The 6,029-nt window shown below is 33.7% G+C and overlaps 1 long non-coding RNA gene across 4 annotated transcripts; it reads right to left on the bottom strand.

Annotated features, from left to right (window-relative positions):
- Window positions 1-494: 494 nt before the first annotated feature.
- LOC127092830 (uncharacterized) lies at window positions 495-3,447 on the bottom strand. 4 transcript variants are annotated; one of them, XR_007792310.1, is made up of 9 exons: window positions 3,175-3,447; window positions 2,961-3,062; window positions 2,689-2,826; window positions 2,362-2,449; window positions 2,154-2,241; window positions 1,723-1,968; window positions 1,429-1,589; window positions 1,222-1,349; window positions 495-1,048 (listed from the first exon to the last, which is right to left on the bottom strand). It is a non-coding gene; the product is annotated as an uncharacterized LOC127092830 (long non-coding RNA). The 4 variants fall into 4 exon arrangements; XR_007792312.1 differs by having other exon boundaries at window positions 1,222-1,346; XR_007792311.1 differs by having other exon boundaries at window positions 1,222-1,589; window positions 2,362-2,561.
- Window positions 3,448-6,029: the final 2,582 nt, after the last annotated feature.

Below are 6,029 nucleotides of genomic sequence, written 5' to 3'. Positions count from 1 at the left end.
CATATGAAGAGTGTCCTGCTTCATATTCTCAAGTAGAAGATACTTAAATAGGGGCAACTGTCATACCCCGATTTTGATCCTGAAATTTTTTCATTTTTTTCTTTTATTTGTGCATTTTGCATACATTCATCAGTATAAAATGGATTTTAATCACTTGACTTTTGTAATTTTTCAATATTTGATTTTAATTTCAAATCAAGTTTAAAGCCAAATTTCAATTTAATTTTAATTGTTATCTTTACTAATGATTCAAAACTCTAATTGATTTTAATTTTCAAATAGATGTTAGAATTGATGTCAAAAGTAATTTTAACAAATTATTGGATTAATTTGATTTTGATTGGGTTTTCTACTGATTTTTTATTATTATTTAAATTGATATTTAAATTAGTCTTGGATTATTTCTAAAAAAATCCATTTTTATATCCATAGTACATTTCAAAATCAAAATAGCATTACAACATTTTCATAAATAATAAAAAAATCATGTTCCAAATTGCATTTCTCAACATTTTCATACAAGTTCATCCTATTACATAAATCCTACAAATACAATCTTAATGAATAATCAAAACTCCATCAAGAATCTAAATTCCAGCATCCCAATAATTCACTCCAAAAAAGAGTTCTACAACACATGATAACAAATCAATATCATAACAGAAGGTTTTCAACATCGCTTTCCAGTTCCTAATAGAACCTTCACAAAAAAGAAGGAAAATTGATCAACTTGTTATAGTTTACTAGAATCAAGAATGACCAATTATGCTGAAAAATCAATTTTGTTTACAAAGTGACAAAGTTAACAAATAATAAGGGAGGAGCAGTTCATGCTCATAGCCACGGATTTACACATCAGTTGCATATGAAAGTATTGTTGTTGCTGCTGAAGGTGGTTTCTACTAGTTACTTGAACTCGTGAGTATGAAGGATTTTTCTGTTCACATTGGCGGAAGACTCCTTTGTATCCATGTTATACAAATCCTCTCTGCCTAGGCTGGTTCAAGCAACCTGTTTTTGTTCCTTGCAACCACTCGGTCTTCAGTTCCTGCATGACAGATAGTTCGACGGTTAGATCTGAGTGTGCTCTCCGGTACCAAATATGCTCAAATAGATTTAAGGCATGTGATAAATTTGAAGCTTTATGGTGCAGATGTCATAGTTACTAACTAGTTTTCAACCAACACTGATGCCGAACTAGAATGCGGTTAGAAAATTTACCTGAGATGCCAGAGCTTAAGATGCTGTAGCATGTAGTCATCACAGCTATGTTGACAAAGGAATTGTAACCTGTGGTATTTGCAGTTCAAACCTGAAGCATGTTTCCTTGAAACTAATGGTTGAAGCTACTGAAAGAAAACTTTGGAATAAGGAGATATCTGCTAGAAGGAGAGCCTTGAGAAGTTGATGGAAATATATCAAACTTACCATAAGAATCCTGCAGAATTTTTGATTAGTCACCTCTCATTCGAAATGTTTCAGACAGTAGGCCAAATCGCAAAGCCAAGAGGTTGGTAAGGATAGCCTCTCAGCCCCAGATTCTAGGCTCTAGGTTGGTGAAGATCTTAGAGGCCCCACAGTTTATGTACCTGCCAAGATGAATGCACTGGTTGTAACACATGGAGAAATCCCTCACAAAAGAGAACATATCAAATTTCATTGAAATTCAAAGCTCATAAAAAGGGCAAAATTGCGGTGTACACTGTAATTATCGTTGCATACCGTTGTTAACTTGAAGACTTCTTCTCGCGATATTACTTTACAAAGGTCTTCACCAAGTTTATTTGCAATTTAAGGAGCATCATTAGCAATGTTTTACTTGCAGCAACACCGCCTGCCACTGTTGCACCTACTGCAGTAGCATTTTAACCCGACAATCACAATCCAAACTCTTTGACCAATACCTTTCCACAAAACCAACGGTTCTAAACTGTTATGACTTGTTTTCTGCAACAAATAACAAACTGCCTGCACAATGTTAACCACAACGGTATCAGTAACAAGCAAGCAATTCTTCAACAGAGAGCTTTAGGTAGAGAACTTGGTTTAGCGTTTGATCTGATAAATACTACTCGGTTACTATCCATTATCAGATTAGACAAAGGAAGGGATTGGCCATGTCAAGATAAGATGCAAGGGAAGAGATTCTGTACCTGATGATGAATCTGTACAAAAGCTTTGCAACGAGGTTCTGAACTTTTGCTCCCAGAGGCCAGACACAAAGAAATATATACTCGTACACTGCATTCCCAATCATATTACACAAGAAATAAATGAGAAAGAATAAGAAAAACAAAAACATAAAGTTGATTTCGAGATAATAACCATTGAATTTGATGGCAAACGCATTAAGTTGCAAACCTGGGATACAGCCGGCCTAGAGAGATTCAGAACTATTACTACAGCTTATTACCGTGGAGCCATGGACACCTTGCCGGTTAATGATGCCCTGAAAGTGAATGACAAGAGTCCAAATGCATTATCTATGCTGTTTGAGCTGGAATTGAAAAATGACGAGTGGGTGAAGGCAAAAGAAACTCTCCAGGCAACTAGCGATGCCACTGATAGGAAAGATTCATATGTTACACTTTCACTAAGAAAACCAGAATTACTTTGCTGCAGTTTGCAATAAAAAAGAGAAATCCAAAGCTAGAAGCGACTCATTTGGAAAAGGACAAAGATGGTTACCGGAAGTGGTTGGCTGGTGACTTGGCCTCAGGAGCACGAATCTAAACCGTAGCCGCCGGTGTTCATCGCTGAAGCATCAACCGCCTGCATTTTCGACCAAGTCAAGCTATCTGCAACCAGTACACCTTGAACCTCAACCTGCATCATCAAACAGATGTTCAAAATTTTCACTGCGGTAAAAGTTGAAATAATCAGTCAAAGCAGTAAAATCCGAAATACCCAAAATGGAGTCAAGACGAAACAGAGGAAGAAAAAGCAAGAGCGCAGATTACCTTTCCCAATTTGTATCATCAAACGGGCTAAAAGCACTTCTGAGCATCCGAAAAAGCGCTTCTGAGCTTTCTCCTTTGAGCCTTTACACACCAACTGAAACCCTAATGCGCAAGGATAAAAGGAAGCGAGTGAGAGGGAGAAAGGGGACGGCGGAGGCGATTCAAAAAACCCTAGTCACAACGAAAAATTGAAAAAAGGAGTTAACGGACAAACCGAAAAGGCCCGAAATCTTCCTCCGCGGATCCTTCACCGTCAGCCACGACACCCTTCCAAACTCCATCATCACCGTCATTACCGCTACCGGAGGTGAGTGTTTTTTTTAAGTCTTTCTGGAGCATTCATTTGAGAGCAAGAGGATTGAGGGGTTTTTGGTGAGAAGAGGAAATTGAGAGCGAGTTCGAGGCGGAGAGTGGAGAGCGATGCAGAGGGAGTGAGATTGGGAGGAGAGGATTCACGAGCTAGAAGAGGAAGTCTGTTTTTCTTTTCTTTTTTAATTTTCTTTCCCTAATTTATTTTAGATAGGATAGTTATTTAGATTAGAAATTTTTAAATAATATTAGTTTAGATTTTTTTTTAAATTAATATTAGTTTAGATTTTTTTTTAAAAAAATAATTTTTAGTTTAGATTTTTTTAAATAATTTTAGTTTAGATCTTTTTTACATAATGTTAGTTTAGATCTTTTTTTTTAAATAATTTTAGTTTAGATCTTTTTTACATAATGTTAGTTTAGATCTTTTTTTTAAATAATTTTTAGTTTAGATTTTTTTTTTTTTAAATAATTTTAGTTTAGATCTTTTTTAAATAATGTTAGTTTAGATCTTTTTTTAAATAATTGTTAGTTTAGATCTTTTTTTAAATAATTTTAGTTTAGATCTTTTTTTAAATAATTTTAGTTTGTTTTTTTTTTAAAATCATTTTAGTTTAGATTTTTAAAATAATATTAGTTTAGATTTTTTTAAAATAATATTAGTTTAGATTTTTTTTTTTTTTTTTTTTTTTTTTTTTAAAAATAATTTTAGTTTAGATTTTGTAGGATATATTTAAAAATTCAAATTAGATTTAGGTTTAGAGTAAAGTACTGATTAATTAGGATTTTCTTATTTTGATTAGTTTAATTAGGTTTAATTAGGGTAGTCCATTAGTTTTCCTATTTATTAGTTTTTTTAGTTTTATTTCTTTTTTTATTTACCTTAGTTTATATATTTAGATTAGTACTTAAATAACAGTTAATGGTTAAATAGTCTAGTGGAGAGGGGTTAGTTCCATAGTCTTAGGTGGAGTGAGTTTGATACTCATACGTAGCACTTTTTGTAGTATTCCATTTTTCTTTAGTATTTTTTTAGTATTTCATTTCTTTTTAGATTTTATATTTTATTATTATTTTGTTTTTAGTATTTTGTTTCTTGTAATATTTTTTATGTCCATGCTTCTTTATTTAATTTCATCATACATGCAAAACCTTTTTTAAAAAACAAAAAAAATCATACTTTTCTCGATTTAATATCGAGCCCTTTTTCACACCCTTGTAAGTCGATTGCTTTTTAAGCATCGCCATCAACCTCACATAGCTTACTCTTGGGCTTTCTTACAATGAGCCGGTTCTCTTGCACCTACACTCATGCATTATTTGTTTGGGCCCGATCTTATTTATTTCATGATTGTGTAATCCCCATTTGACAAATGTACCCCACTCCCCCAATGTGTAATATTTTTGTACTTTTTATTTCTTTATTTGTTTGGTTGTTTAATTAGCTACTAACACAAGAATAAAATCAACAAATTTCAAAAATACAAAAAAATAAAGACTCGATCCAACGTCGAGCATTTTCTCAATAAACAAATCAACTCATTTCTCAATCCTATTCCATCCCATCTTTTTCAAACTTTCATCAAATGCTTGATTCAACGTCAAGCCATTTTCATAATCAAAAACTCAAAAATATTAATTCATATTCAAGACCTTTTCAATAAAGATGGAAATGGAACGTGGTGTATACCATGCACTCCTGAGGTTAAGATTCGAGACGTATGCCTCGCCAATCTTAACTCTCGCCATCGTCTAAAATTGTCAATGTGGTTTCGTTAAACCCTTTCTCAATCAAATCTAAAATACCTAATTCATATTTAAACACTTTTCTCAATAAAGGTGGAAATGGAACATGGTGTATACCATGCACTCCTGAGGTTAAGATTCGAGACGTATGCCTCGCCAATCTTAACTCTCGCCATCGTCTAAAATTGTCAATGTGGTTTCGTTAAACCCTTTCTCAATCAAATCTAAAATACCTAATTCATATTTAAACACTTTTCTCAATAAAGGTGGAAATGGAACATGGTGTATACCATGCACTCCTGAGGTTAAGATTCGAGACGTATGCCTCGCCAATCTTAACTCTCGCCATCGTCTAAAATTGTCAATGCGGTTTCTTCAAACCCTTTTTCTCAATCAAATTCCAAAATACTTAATTCCTATCTTAACTTTTTTTTTAATAAAGATGGAAATGGAACATGGTGTATACCATGCACTCCTGAGGCTAGGATTCGAGATGTATATCTCGCTCATCCAAGTTCTCGCCATCACTCAAAATACCTCCAACCAATCAAACTCTTTTCTCGCCGCCGTGCGACTAATCAAAACCTTTTAAAATGAAAGATATATTGTCTTAAGAGATACAAAACAATGTTTCGGCCACGATTGTTGAGTAGAGATAAATGACGCTTTTCCGAATGTAGATTTGTAAATCCGTTCGATGTGTGGTATGCGTTCACTCCTCATCTGTTTTGGGTAAAATAATGTTTTCGTCGATTAATACAGTATGACTTTCGCTAAAATCGACCAACAAACAAACATTTTTCTACCCAGAACTACGTAAGCCTTGATTTCTCTTTTGAGATACGTAGGAGCAGGATTCGTAAATCTTGTCAGGCCCACTAATAAAAAACTTAGGTTTAGTCCTTCGTCAAAAATCCAAAAACATTTCTCCTATCTTCTATTCTTTCATTCCCACCTAATAAATTGAAAAGCCTGACATTTCAAACTAACATTAATGCACACAACTGACCTAAT

This window comes from Lathyrus oleraceus, chromosome 6 (genome assembly GCF_024323335.1).
Source record: "Lathyrus oleraceus cultivar Zhongwan6 chromosome 6, CAAS_Psat_ZW6_1.0, whole genome shotgun sequence".
NCBI classification, from domain to species: Eukaryota; Viridiplantae; Streptophyta; class Magnoliopsida; order Fabales; family Fabaceae; genus Lathyrus; species Lathyrus oleraceus.
The sequence above is the reverse complement of the archived record's forward strand: the minus strand, read 5'-3'. Positions and strand labels throughout refer to the sequence as shown.